The following is a 15,591-nucleotide window of genomic DNA, read 5'->3' on the forward strand; positions in this document are numbered from 1 at the left end:
GCTAAAACTTGGAACTCACTTCCCACTCACCTTCGCATTACTCAGAACCACCTAGCATTCAGAAAGCAACTCAAAACGTGGATATTCGACAAGTAACTCCCCACCCTTCTTCTCCTTGAGACCCTCTGGGTATGTAGCGCGCTATACAAATCTTTTGACTTGACTTGACTTGACATATAAAATGTAAAAAAAACTTTATTTAAAAAATTTACAGTAAAAAAAAAAAGTAGTCCCTACGAAGTAGCGCCGGCCACGACGTGCGTGCTCACGTCAGGAGTGCGGGGAGGAGCGGCATCCAGGAGTGCGATGAGGAGCGGCGGACATGGCGTGGGGGAGGAGCGGTGACGTGAGGAGCAGAGGACAAGCCAGCGGCGGTGCAAGCAGTGGACAGGCTGGAGGAGCAGCGGCTGAGGTAAGGGAGCGGCGGACATGGCGCGGGGGAGGAGCGGTGACGTGAGGAGCAGCGGACAGGCCAGCGGCGGTGCGAGCAACGGACAGGCGGGAGGAGCGGCGGCTGAGATAAAGGGACCCATGTCGGGGCAGGCGGGGGACGGGCTGGGCGGGGGCCCGTGCTGCAGGAGAAAAGAGAATGATCCTGTTTTTTTATGGTGGAACAGCAATCATTAACATACCTCTAGGCCAAAAAGATTAGCTATAATTTAAGCTTTCCCAGCCAATGTACACTCTGTAGAACGGATTGGTCAGCAGTACACCTCTGCAAAGAACAGACATATTTAAAGCAGTATATCAGCAGCGTACAGGCTGGAGGAGCGGCGGTTGAAGTAAGGGGACCCATGTCGGGGCAGGTGGGGGTCGGGGCAGGCGGGGGTCAGGGCAGGCGGGGGACAGGCTGGGCGGGGGCCCGGGCTGCTGGACAAAGTCGGGGAGGGCGGGGGTCAGGGAAGCCTGTTGCTCCCGGACAAGGTCGGGACGGGCTGCTAGGACAAGATAATACTAAAAGAGAATGTCCTTCCAGTAAAGCACTGCCTTAGGAAGGTTCTGCTAGCTGCTTGTGCTGAAGTCAAGTCTATCATTGATCAAATGCTGAGAGACAAGGTTATCAAACTCGTTGAAGCATCTTAATGGTTGTCTTCGCTGGATATCACTAAGAAGGCGGATTCTTCTCTAAGATTCTGTTAAGACTTGCGCAGTCTGAAACAAGTGGTAGTGATGGATTGGTTTCCCTTCCCACTATCAATGAACTCATCTTTTCCATATCCGACTGTAAGTAATTTTCGAAGTTGGACCCCAGGTGTGCCTATCTTCAGGTGAAATTACACAAGACACAAGCATTTGACAGCCATCATCACCACTGAAGTTATATATCAGCTCAATAGGTCACCTTTAGGACTCTCCTCAGCTGCAAGTGTGTTTCAGAGGCTTATGACATGCTTAATGGCTGGGATCACAAATGTAGTTTTCTTACAGGATGACATACCGTATTTTCCGGCGTATAAGACGACCCGGCGTATAAGACGACCCCCTACTTTTCTTGATGAAATGTAGGTTTCGTCCTATACTCGCCGTATAAGACTACCCCCACTTCCAACACTTCCAAACATTATGTTCCGGTACTGTATTTCCGGCTGGAACCTTCTGCAGTCCCCTTTCAATGCCCATGAACTGAGGAGATGACGTACGGTAGTGACGCTCCTCTCCTTCCGATGAACGTGAGGATTATGGCGCCAGATCAGCGCATATACCGCTGTGTCTCTAGGCTGAACACGCAGTTAGAAAATACCGAAATGCCCCGTGAGACCCTCTCCCATTGGCACTACAGCACTACGGGACTGTAAGTAACTGTGCACTATTTTCGAATCATGTGCAATTTTTGATTAATGTACCGGTAAACGTGTATTTATTATTTGTTCTTCATGCATCATTACCGGTCCTATTGTGAAGCGGGCAGACACCTTCGGGTAAAGTCCTGCTACGGCACAGGGAGTGTGAACGCGCTAGTAAGAGCCCAGAGGTCATATTGGAGGGTTCGTGGGTGCAAATTCAAAGTCGGTGGAGCGTTGCTTCCACTCATAAAAATTTGGTGTCCGGCGTATAAGACGACCCCCGACTTTTGAAAACATTTTAAGGGGTTAAAAAGTCGTCTTATACGCCGGAAAATACGGTACTTATATTTGTCAAAAATGCCCGTGAGCACAAACAGGATCTTGCAGCAAGTGTTAGCTCACATAGCGGACTCAGGTATGACCCTGTGGAAAGACAGGAGCACATTTCTAGTCAGGTAGGTGGAATATTTGACTACTGGGGAAGGTTTAAATCCGAAATTGAATTTGGTCAGCGCGATTGTTAATGTACAAGTTACCGGTGACAAAGGCATATTGAGATCCTTCATGTAGCTCCTTGAGTACTTTTCAAAGTTTGTGAGGGATTTTAATGAAAGGTATTTCCCTTGAGGGACTTACTTAGAAAACGAAAGACATATGAGTGGGGAAAGACCCAGCAGACAGCATTTGAACGACTCAAAATGGGCATTGCGGAAGCTAATCTGTTAGTTCCATTTCAATTTGAGTTAAAAACGGTTTTTATGTTGATCCAAGTGCACAGGGTATTAGGACTGTGTTTTCCCAAATGCATGATCGATCCGAAAGAACAGCAGCTTTTGTTTTGCGCTTGTTGTCAGACAAGACCTACTCGGTCATTGAGTGTGAAGCATTAGCGATAGCCTGGGCTGCTGACCATTTTCAGGTGTTCATTTGGGGTGGAAAGATTATTCCAAGGACTTATCACAAACTGTTATTACAAGTGTTAGGACCAGGTGTTCAGGGCGTCTGGCAAGATTGGCTGTTAAGTTACAGGAGTATGATTGTGAAATTGAATATTTGCCGGGTTGGAAGAACAGGGTTGCAGACTATTTTTTTCGGTTGCCTGATAAGGCAGCAGACAAGTGCATTTCTGAATCAGAAAAAATAGTAGCTGATCTAGAGGATAAAACTGAAGTTCTACAGGGATGTGTGTCTATGAGTGAGTGGGGGTCAGCCATAGAGGGACGAAGTCCTCCAAGCAGTGAAGGAGTTGCTGAAAGGTCGACTTGGAAGCAAAAGCACACCACTGCAGGCAGTTAGACATTGTCATGAGGTCCTGGGGAGTTATCTCTAGTGAGGAATGGGTTAATCGTGCAAAAAAAAGATTTGTTTCACCCACAGCTGTGAGCAAAACACACATAGCTTTGGACTATGAGGACATTTGGGCCAAACTCTAATGATTAAGAGACTGAAAGACCAATTTTGGTGGCCTAGGATGGATGCCCATACCGCGGCATGGTTAGAGAAATTTGTGTCATGCAAGATTTCAGAGAAAAGGCTAAGATTTGGACTGGGGGGGACTTAGTGCAATCAGCATGTGGTAGAGTCTGAGCAGGTGCAGGAAAAACTGTTCGGACATCATTGGGCCATTTTTTACCCGTCCGGAACATGAAAGGAATGCTGCAGTTATAGTAGATGTCAAGTCCTGATAGTTGGAGGTTGTTTTTATGAAATCGATCAACACCACACCAACAATTTCTGTGTTGGGGGAGATATTTGAAGGTAAGGCATGTCATCTAAATTAATCACGGACAATGGCACATAGTTGATCTCCAGGAAGAAGAAATGTTTTTTAGTGGTCCGGGTATTCATCACTTACTCACTTCACTTTACAACCCACAGAGCATGGTCAGGTCGAGAGATGCAACTATTTGGTCAAAAGCATCATGGAACTAGCAATTAGAACGGAGAATGACATACAGAAAGCAATCAAAGACATGATGTGGGCAACTGCACCACAGTCAGGGCCATATGTATGAAGCATTTTTGCATTTGCAAACACCGAAATTCACCGAATTTCGACGTTTGCGAATGCAATTTTGCAAAAAGATATGTTTCAAGGCAAAATAAGGAATCTCAAAATTTGAGATTCCTTATTTTGCGATTGCATTTAAGGAATCGCAAATTTTGAGATTCCTTAACCCCTTTGCTGCGGCGGCTATTCCGCCGCAGCGCTGAGGGGGTGGGGTGGGGCGGCCGCGCGGCGGCTCCATACTAGTGACGGAACCGCTCCGTCACGGCTCGCGGGTAAACTGTGCTTGTGACGGAACGGTTCCGTCACGAACCCACCTGCCCATTAAAGCGTCAGCGCAGGCGCAGAATTCGCACCGCGCAGGCGCGGCGAGCGGGCCGTGACGGAACCGTTCCGTCACAAGCACAGCTCACCCGTGGCTTGTGACGGAGCGTCACAAGCATGCAACGGGTTAAATGCAATGTAAGAAGCCAAAAAAAATTGCAAATTGGCTTTAAGGAATTGCAAATTACCACCAACTTCAAGTTGGTGGTAATGTGCGAATTTCTTGAAAAATGCAAATATTTGCGTTTTTCAATGTGCCATGTGATGCACATACATGCCCACCCATGCTTATTTCAGGGGTGCAACAGGGTGTCCTCTGGACACCCCTGCACCCTTGGAAATATTCTCAATTTGCGATTAGCAAATTGGAAATCGCAATTTTCCCTTTCATTTCTATGGGCCAGGAGGCCCATAGAAATGAATGGGAAGTATTCCTTTTTTGCGAATTCTCAATTTGCGAATTCGCAATTAAAGAATATCAAGAAATCGCAAAACAATTGCATTTTTCTTGATACATACCATTTTGCGATTCTGAAATAGCGATTTCTTAAAAATTGCTATTACAGGATCGCAAAATGGTTCCTTGATACATACGTCCCTAAATTCTGGGACAGGGAAGATGCCTTTTGAGCTAATGAGAGGCAGGAGACGTGGCACCAAGTTAATTCCATCTTAGAAGCGTGATGGCGATGACAAGGTTATGGAACAAATCATGACCTCTTGTAAAGTTCAAGGTCTGATCAGAGTTTGGGTAAAAGTCAAACTGGATGGAGTCAGTGGAGGTTTATCCAAATTTCGTGGCCCATATAGGCCCATATAGGGTAAAGGAGGTTAGTGGCAATTGGGTCGGATGAGAGAATGAATAGTCATGGAATCTCATAAGAGTAGCTTTGTTTTTTAAAAAAAGTGTCAAAGACCAGTTAATCCACTGTCTGAGGAGGAAGAGAGTAGTCCTGGTTGATCACTTATGGAAGACAATGTGTTTAATAGTTCTCGGGATTTTGCCTGTGAATGTAGGGGTGAGTGGTGAGGACTCTGGCCAGTGTGGTGTTCGGATGAGCCAACCCCCAGTCTGGTGGGGTGATTATGTTGTTAGTTATTCTCCACCTATACAGTTCTGAGTTGTCCTCGTGTGCCTAGGACGGATGGGTGACGGTACAACGCGTATCGTCACAACGCGTGCTGTTACAACGCAAGTCGTTACCACGACTTGCGTTGGGGGCGCTGATATCGAATAGTATAATTTACTATTCTAACACCAGTCCCCGTGGACACTAGAGAAGGTGTTGGAATAGTAAATTTACTATTTTTAATCTTCTAGCGCCCTCCAGCGCAAGTCGTGGTAACGACTTGCGTTGTTACGGACGCGTCGTAACAGCACCGCGTTGAAACATCCGCGTTGTAACGGATGTTTCCCGCCTAGGACAGTTTTGGTTCATTGCCATCTCTTTCTATAGCTTTTTTGTCAGTGTGTTGCATGTGTTGCTGTGTACATGTTGTGCATTGTGTTAGTTTAGCTAGTTTTTTTTAGTAGTTTTGGGTACTCTGCTTTTGTCATATGTTGTTGTACTGGTGTGGATTGTGTTTTGTTCTTGGGTGGAAGAAAAGGAGATATGTTGTATTGTGATTGTTTTGGCACATGGAGTCTTGTTGATGTCATGCTGCTCACGGATGACATAAAGAGGATTCCACGGCGGTTGACGAAGAAGATGCCTGACGTAATGTCAGATTGTTTAGTCAATAAACTTATCCAGGAAAACTCACCAGTCCATTGTCTCGTCCTTCAATTACTTCAGTCATCTATAATCCATGAAAGAATGATTAAGATTCATATATATATTTCTTATGTAAGCTCTCTTAGATGAATCCTGTTAATCAAATGTGTCGCTAAATGACACATTTGGACTTTGAATGATTATGAGTAATTGTGCTTACTTTTCATTAAATTCTGCATAATTACACAATAGCAAATACGCAAATTGTACACACCACTACTTAGGTCCAAGGAGAAGTACTGATCCTTCCTTGAAGTCCAGATGGAATAATTAAAAAATAAGGGAAGCAGCATTTGTAAAACTATATTAAATAGGATCTAAAAATTGTCATTGAAGGATAAATCCTTCTCCTGAACCTCTTCCTTCCTTATAAACAAGTTAAGTATCGGGTACATAGGTACATTCACCTCTACACCGTTCTCCATCAAGTCCACTCCCAGAACTCATCAAAAACTTTCACCTCAAATCCTATCTCAAATATGATGATTCCAGACCTTGAAGTCTCAAAACTAGGTAATTGCTTCAAAGATATTTACCAGTGGATGATAAAGAACCACCTTAAACTTAATGCATCAAAAACTGGAACTCTGAAATGTAGAGATTGAAAAAATTATGGAACCGCTGACATTCTGCTAAAAAGAACTAAGAGCACTGTCAACAACATTAAAAAAAGTAACATCCCTGGGAATTTTCATGCACACTTCCTCACGATCAGCTCTCATGTTAACCAAGAAACAATTGCTACATTACATGCCATCTGGATACTCAGGAGTTTTTACTTGGATCTGGGATTCACAAAGAAGACCTAGGCAACTACTTCCCTCAGCATAACAATACTGTATTATGCCCATGGCTTGCACCATGGGACACACATTTCATTAATGAGATTCCTACAAAGGAACACAGCAGCAAGCCAACTTAGCATGGCAAATCTTACTTGGAAAGCCATGAAACTATGTCTTGCCCATGGAAACTCTGTTTTAGTTCCTTGTTTCTAGAAGATCTACTTGCAGAATTTTGCTTCATTAGACATAAGGCAATGAACGGAAAGGGGCCTGTTTTTCTATTGAACAAGGTAAAGATGAAGCACACTGTGTTCCAGGCTATCACCTCCAAAATTAAGTTCACCCTATGTGAATACGAATTTGTTGACCATCTTTTTCCATCCAAGCAGCTAAATTACACAATCCACTTTCAGGTAAAATATGAACCACCAATAATTACCTAGAATTCAGGAGAATAGCGAAGGCCTGCATTTTGCCCAATTAAGATAACGGAAGGCAACAGACCAGTACTGCTCTGTTGCTGATATACAAAATACTATCCACTGAATTCTATTAGGAAGAATGAAAATACCTGCTAGACCTGTCAGTTTTAGGGTGGTCTTCCCCCATACGTTTTGCCATACTCTTAAATTAATTTTACAGTGCTGCAAAACCTACCTCTTCCATAGGATAACATTGGGTTAACATATTACATTTGATAAGTGATAGCTTTCAATTAGGAGTAGGTAGGAATGTCAAGTTTGGTGTCTAAAGAATTGGGCGTTAAAACCCTCTTTAATGGTATTGTCGGATTTTAAATCACAATTCTGAAAGTTGGCATTTTCTTGTGCCAATCATTGGGTGCCTGCATTCTGTATCGTGGGTCACATGACTAGATATAGCTAGCAGTTGGTCTTTGTGTATTGCTCCCTGACAGTAAAATAAAGGAGTATAGGTTTTGGCAGGTTTGGTCCATCTCTGACTTGATGAAAGGGAGGAGCTGCCACCTTCCACATTTGTACATCATAAAAGGCTTTGCCTGAGCACACTTACAAGGGATTGACACTAGTCTTTTGTGTCCCCAGACAAGCTGGGGCCAGGGCACGAGGCAGAAAACTCCAAACAATTTTGGGAATGGAAACCTCCAGAACCTTCTCCTACATCAAAGGGGGGACCAGGTATAAATTGGACCCTCAGACCCAACCCACAGTACACCTCTGGATTTGTGGAAGACTCAAAATACCTGTTGTGCTGCTCTGCAAGAATGACTGCTACTCTTTTGCAAGGGCTGACCTTCTCACCTGCTGCCTGAGCAAAAGGACTAGACCTGTATCTTGCTCCCAGGGCCACCAGAGTGACTCCAAGGGCTAGTTAGCTGTGATGTGATGTGATGTGAGTTGGTACTTATATAGCGCACTACCGCCCCAAGGAGCATCTTGGCGCTGTGACTCCCTATGTCAGGCAGATGGTCATGGCAAGACAGTAATGGATGTGTAGAAGGATCAGATTAGGGTTCTGCATCCTATGTCTGACAGTGGGTAAATCCATGTTTTCAACATTTTCCTGAAATCTTTCTCCGTGCTGGCTTCACGAAGGTGGTAAGGTAATTTGTTCCACGCATTTGCCCCGATAACAGCTAATGATTTGCCTCCCTTAGTTGCCAATCTGAATTTGGGGACAGTCAACAGATTTGCAGTGGATGATCTGAGTTCACGTGTCGGATGGTATTGCGTGAAATGTTTCCATAAATACACTGAGCCTTGTTGATTAAAGGCCCTATAGGAGATTGCCAAAACCTTAAACAGGATACGCTTTTGTATCGGAAGCCAATGCAAGACGTCCAGAGCACCAGAGGCTGAGGATGCTCTTGGTCATTTGAGAACTAATCTGGCCGCTGCATGCTGCACCATCTGGAGTCTGTGTAGGGCGGATTTGTTAAGCCCTGCATACAGACTATTGCAGTAGTCCAATCTTGATGTTATTAGTGCTACTGCAACCGTCCGTCCAGCACTCAGGGGAAGCAGGTCGAAGAATTTTCTAAGACCGCTAATGATGTTAAAACAGTTCCCGGCCACTTCCCTTGCTTGCTGTTTAAAGGACAGAGTATTATCAAATTTAATCCCCAAATTCCTTACTGCCATGAAGGTATTCGGTGGAGCCTCTGCCTCCTTCGGCCACCAGGACTGAGGGGAAAAACAGTTATTGGGCCCAAAAGGCACAATTTCTGTTTTTGCAGAGTTGCATTTCAGGTGATTATCAGTCATCCATGAAAAGACTGCAGAAAGGCATTCTTTCAAGGTGAATTCAGCATTGGTAGAGTTTTTGTCAAGAGTTAATACCAGCTGGGTATCGTCGGCATATGCCATTGTGCTAATGCCGAAGGAATAAATCAGTTTAATCAGGGGGACCATATAAAGGTTAAACAATGTAAGGCTCAGACTTGAGCCTTGCGGGACCCCTGTTTCCAAAATGTTTTCTTCCAAACGGAATTGACCCAACATAGTAACCTGGCGTTTATGTGCTAGAAAATTTCGGAACCATTTGAGAACGGTTCCCGCTATGCCCGCTTTGGCTAGGCGATGTAAAAGGATAGCATGGGACACCGTATCGAACGCTGCAGAGAGGTCTAATAGGATCAGGACTACGTTCTTGCCCTGATCCAATGCAGCTCGAATGGTCTCGGTTGTAGATAATAGTGCTGATTCGGTTGAGTGGTGTGCCCTAAAGCCAGCTTTATATGGGTGGAGGGTTCCATTCTCCTCTAGAAAAGTCATCAGTTGGTTATTGACACAGGATTCCGTCAATTTGCATAAGGCCGGAAGAAGTGAGATTGGGCGTAGGTTGGTAAGTATAGCTGGATCATTCATGGTCTTCTTTTTTTTTTTTTTTTTTTTAAAGTGTTTTTTATTTGCATCAAAGGATCACATATACAATAATAAACAATTCATTTTTCCATGACTTAAACAAAAACAAAAAGAAAAAAAGCAGAAATTAAAAGATGGCAATGTTCCACAATTACCCTTAAATTAGCGTAAGAAATAACAGTAGTAATACTAGTACAATGCAAGGTTTACAATTGAAAATCGGCAATTTTATGTTTTGAAAGGAACTTATTACGACATAAATAGGCCCCATATTCTATCAATTTTTCGCCTGGCCTGCCCTCCTCTTGCATCTGCAACAGCCGATTCCATACTATAGATTTCATTTACTAACCTCCACCATTCTAGAACTGTTGGTGGGTTTTTTTCAATCCAAGCTCTAGCAATAATTAACCTTCCACAAGTAATTAAAACATTCAACAAGTCTTTAAACCTTTCCCCCCCACTAATGCCTACACAAACATCTATATTTGAGAGTAAGATAGGTTGCTCCAGCCTCTCGGTAATAACCTTAGTTATCCCTTCCCAATATTCCTTGAGGCAAGGGCAATTAAAAAACATGTGAACGATGTCAGCCCCACTCAAATCACATTTAGGGCACTTCGTTTTATCTGAATAAGTATTATTCGTTGACCATTTAAGTATTCTATCAGGCGTGTAATATAGTTGACATATTGTTTTAAACAACTGTAGTTTTAAGCTGGAAGATATCACTGTTGTATTTAGGCTTGTAAGTGTTTTAGCAATCAAGTCTGAGGAGATGTTAATGGCTAGTTTCCTATTCCATTTCTCTGTTAGAGTGGTAGCATCACTAGTCTTGAGATCAGAAAAGAGTTTATAACCCATGCTTATGATGGATCTATCAACATTCCTATAAATGCAGTCCCATATCTCAGATTCTAGGATTATAGTAAGTTCTATTTTATTCACAAGGTAATCTCTGATCTGATAATACTTAAACCTAGCTATCTCTGGTAAGTTGAAGCAGAGTTTCATTTTATCAAAAGCCATAAAACCATGATTGTCAAATAAGTCCCCCAGAAGTCTAATACCAGAGCTTAAAAACACTTGACAAGCTGTATCATGAAAAATAATAGGAAAGCCGGGGTTGCCCCAAACAGGTGTTTGACTATGAAAAAGAGAGGTATTGCATTTAGCCATAATAGATCGCCAAATGCTCATAGTATCCTTTATGGTCTTAAATTTTACCCTTTTAAAGTAATTGGGGTCGTTCATCCTATACACAAACATATTGGCATCTAGTCCTAATAAAAACTTGTGAAAGTATGTACAGTTATCCAAAACAGCTAAGCTGCGGATCCGAGACAAAAATGATGACCAATAGTATAATTTGAAGTCCGGAAATAGCAATCCTCCTTGACAAAAGGGAAGTTTAAGTAATGACAAGGCACGCCGGGCTTTTTTGTACCCCCATACAAAGCTGCCAATCATACCTTCTAATCTAGAAAAGAAGGAATTATTGACCCGCAGAGGGATAGTGCGAAATAGATATAGGAATTTAGGCAAGATTTTCATTTTTATTAAATTTATTCGACCAATGATGTTGATGGGAAGTTTATGCCATTTCTTGAGTTGCATAGCTGTTTCTTTTAATAAGGGTTCATAATTCAATCCTATTATGGAGTCAATATCTGCACAAATTTTGACACCTAAGTAGGTGGCTGTATTGCTAATTCCAGGGACTGGGGGATTAGCTTGATAGTTCAGAACGACTTGAGTTTTGGTAATATTTAGTTTGTAGCCAGAGACCGAGCCATAGATGCCAGCTTCTTTTAATATACCTTTCATAGTCTTTGCAACATCTGGAGTGAAGACAGCTATATCGTCAGCATATACAGCGATATCTAATTTCTCTAATCCATTAAAAAAAGGGCAAATTGAAGTTTGTTGTTGTAGCGCAATTAAAAAGGGTTCTATTGCAAGAGCAAAAAGTAATGGTGACAAAGGACACCCTTGCCTTGTCCCTCTTTTAATGGAGAACAGAGAGGAGCATTTCCCCATATATGAAACCTTACCCATAGAGTTATCATATAAAGATTGTATCCATCGTAAGTATTTTCCTTTAATCCCAAAAGCTTGTAGTATGGCCCACAAAAAACCCCACCCCACCCGGTCAAATGCTTTTTCAGCGTCCAGTAAAATCATACCGAGTGGGGTGTGTTTAATCCGTGCCGCATCAAAAGCTGATATAGCCATATTAATGTGTGCTGTGGTGTCGCGTTTAGGAATGAATCCATGTTGTTGGGGAGAAACAAGTTGGGACATAAATGGAGCTAATTTAGTAGCCAATATTTTGGCAAAGATTTTAGCATCACTATTAATAAGGGATATAGGCCTATAAGATCCCCTCTCTTGTGGTGCTTTTCCTTTTTTTAAAAAGAAAATAATTTGGGTCATATTCCATGATCTAGGTGCTTGTTGCCCATTACCAATAGCGCTGATCACGTCAACCAATAGTGGTAAAAGTTCGTCAGTACAATATTTGTACATTTCCAAGGGGATAAGATCTTCCCCGACCGCTTTACCCGTTGCCAAAGATTTAATTGCATCCCTCACTTCTAAGGACGTGATCTCGGCCTCTAATTGAGCCGATTGGTCTAAATCTAAGTTCTTAACTTTATTAACACTAATGTAATTCTTAATACAGTCGTCTAAAATAACATCCTCCGGCGTATAGAGAGTTTGATAAAATGAAGCAAACTGTTGTAGGATTAATTTTGGATCAGAAAATAATTGGTTATTGTCCCCTTTAATTTCTTTAACCATATTAATGGAGCGATCTTCCGCAACTTTGTAAGCAAGTAATTTCCCACTTTTATCTCCACTTTCATACTGTTCCATATGATATTTTCTAATTTTATTAATACTTTTATCTCTCAGAAGGTTTTTAATTGCTGCTTTAAGCTCGATTAATTTGAGGTTCAGAACTTCTAAGTTTGAGGCATTGTTACAGATGGCCTCAGATATCTGGAGTTCGATATCCCTTATTTCATTTAACCTATGCTGATTAATGGTCCGAAGTTCTTTGTTCTGCCGCCATATGTATTGTTGGGTGAATCCCCGTACACTAGCTTTGCATGCATCCCAGACTATCCATGGTAAGCTTGAATGTCTGTTAATGTCAATAAATTCTTTTATATGCTCCCTAAGTTGATTTATAAACATGGTGTCGGAAAATAAGTATCGTGGGAAGGAGAATGAGCGAATAGAATTTTCCTCCGTTATAAGTGTAAATGTTATGGAGATCGGATTATGATCAGATGTCACCCTAGGATATATGTCCATTGAACATTTACATTTCTCAAGAATCAAACCTGATGCCCAGATCATGTCGATGCGCGAACACATCTTATGAGCCGCTGAATAAAAAGTATATCCACCTGTATCCTGGTATAAAGATCTCCATACGTCTTTCAAAAGATGAATTGCTGCCAACTCAAAAATTGCCGCCCTAGTTTTCCTCATCCTTTGAAAAGCATTTTTTCTTGTACTATCCAATTTATAATTCATTATACAGTTAAAATCCCCTAGCACAATTGTCTCACCCCTCCATCCCAGTAATTCCATGTTAATTTGGTCAAAGACTAAAGGTTCGTCCTGATTAGACGCGTAAACTCCACATATTGTAAGTTTAAAATTTTCTAAATTTAACTGCGCTATCGCCCATCTCCCCGCTTTATCGGTTAACGTCTTAACTACTTCACATTTCAGCCCTCTATATTTTAAAATCGCTACTCCCCTAATATTCATGGTCTTCTTTTGCAAAGGTCTGACTGCTGCTACTTTCCATCGTAGGGGAATCTCGCCAGACATGAGGGATGAATTAATAATGGAATTTATTTCGAGATTGACCTCTCCTATTATTGCTTTCAGCAGGGTAGGAGGGAAGGGATCGAATGGAGATCCTGACTTGATGGTAGATAACGCCTAATGAGTATCTTCCAAGCTAATTGGATCGAAGGTTTCCCAACAGGGTTTAGGACTGTTTAAATTCATTGTGGTTTCTAACTCCTCGCGCTCAAATATAGGGAAATCTTTCATAATAATATCTATTTTCTGATAACATAAAGTCTGCGAAGGTGGAATCTCTCGTGTCAATACTTTAGGGTTTCTAAAATTATTTACAATTTTAAATATTTCTTTCTGTTTGTTGCCTGTAGCTTCAATTTGGGACGTATAGTACTTGACTTTTGCGCTTTTTATTGCTACATGGTAATGTCTCCTCCCCGACTTGTACGCCCCTTTTTCTTCATGCCCATAATTGCCTCGCCACTTTTGCTCTAGAATTTTAACATTGCCCAACATTTCTTTTAGTATGCTAGAGAACCAAGGTGCAGAAGACTTTACTTTCCTGGGTTTAGATATCGTCCCTGCAGTTGTTATCTTATTGCCTATCCCAGTCATCCAATCCTCAAATCTCTGATTGTCAGTGTGAATGTTTCCTGACAAAGTAGGTTTGCTCTCCATTGCCCAGTTATGGAGGTCCGGATGTTCTACTGTTTTACCCCAGCAGGGTACGGGTTTGCCTATTTGATATTTCTCCTTTTTTTTGTCTCATTTCCCTCGATCCTAAGGCTGAATTCAATAAATTTATGGTCCGTCCAGGTTTGTGGAACCGGCAATTCTACGTTCAGCATCTCTAAGTTGGAGCTAATACAGTCGAGGGCTGCCTCCTGATCAGAGCCTCATGGACAGAGAAGGCCCCATCCACTTTGAACCCAGCACCTGGACTCTGCCTACTGGTGCCACCCCAGTCCCGAACCCTTGGAAGTGGGCCTGAAGGTGCTATGCCTGCCCAGTGGCGGTGTTGTAAGCAGAACTGATGCAGCAAAATGCACCTCCTTGCAGCTGCTTCGCTACTGCCATAGCGTGATGCATTACTACAGTACCTTGCATGGATACCCACAGTCTCTTTGGAATCACAGTTCTGTGATGCATCTTTGATGCAGGATTTTACATTGCAAGCCTCTCATTAATGGAATCCTCAACTACGATTCAGGGCTCCACATCGCAGACCTGCAGCTTCCTCAGAACTGCTGCTGCATGACACATCCTTGACACAGGCCCCTGCTACAATCTGCGAACCAGGATTTATGGAACTTTTTTCAGCAGGTTTAAGTGGTCCCTGTATCCGGCACACACTCCACTGTGGTCAGTCTGAACTTGTGACTTCGTCCCTGTCACGGACCCCTCCTGCGCTCTCTGTGTAATGGCTCTAGTGCGAAGGGTGATGTTGCCTTACCCCTGTGGCGTTTAATGGCTTGCTCTGATACCATGACTTATATTCCCCAGACCTCTAGGTTTCATTGCACTTCAGTCTCTGGCAAGCATTTTTCCACAACTCATAAACCAACAGAGTACCTCACACCTGCTGTTACTAGGGACTTGGTGCTGTTTTCCATTGTGCACATTTGGGTGAAAAAGATTTTACAAATTCATGATTAATTTGGTCCAACTGTCCGGTAGCACCTGCCCTTCCTCAAATGTCAAACCATTGAACTAACTGGCAGTGCTCTAGTCTTCTTCAGTCCAAGCTAAGCTGGTGGTTCCCAAAGTCCCAGCTCCATCAATGTCTCCCTTATCTCCACTTCCTGCACTATGTCTCCTGTTGCTCTGCCGCACCCTGTGTCAATGCCTTGAGATCTTCTTCAAACCTCTGACAAACTGAAAGAGAAGGCTAAGTACTTGAAATCAGGTTAGTGTGCACTAATTCTTCCAATTGTGTTAGGCAAGACTGAATGATCAGTACCTTCAAGAGTTTAAACATTATCTACGTGATTTCATCTAGTTCATCTAGTTCGTCAGGTGTTTTCACACCCCGGACACTTCTCACGAGCTTGGTACTCCAACTGTAATAGCACAAGAACTAAAGACACTATACATGTGTTTCTCTGATGAACAGTTGTGATAAGAGAAAGCACATAGGAGCATTTGATAGGTGTTTTTCGAGTTGATCCTTGAGAGTACCAGAAACTCCAATCTGTGAATTTGGTTATTGTGCGCTACCACGACTTTCAGGACATCTTTGTCAAA

The sequence above is a fragment of the Lissotriton vulgaris genome, chromosome 5 (genome assembly GCF_964263255.1).
Source record: "Lissotriton vulgaris chromosome 5, aLisVul1.2, whole genome shotgun sequence".
Taxonomy (NCBI): Eukaryota; Metazoa; Chordata; class Amphibia; order Caudata; family Salamandridae; genus Lissotriton; species Lissotriton vulgaris.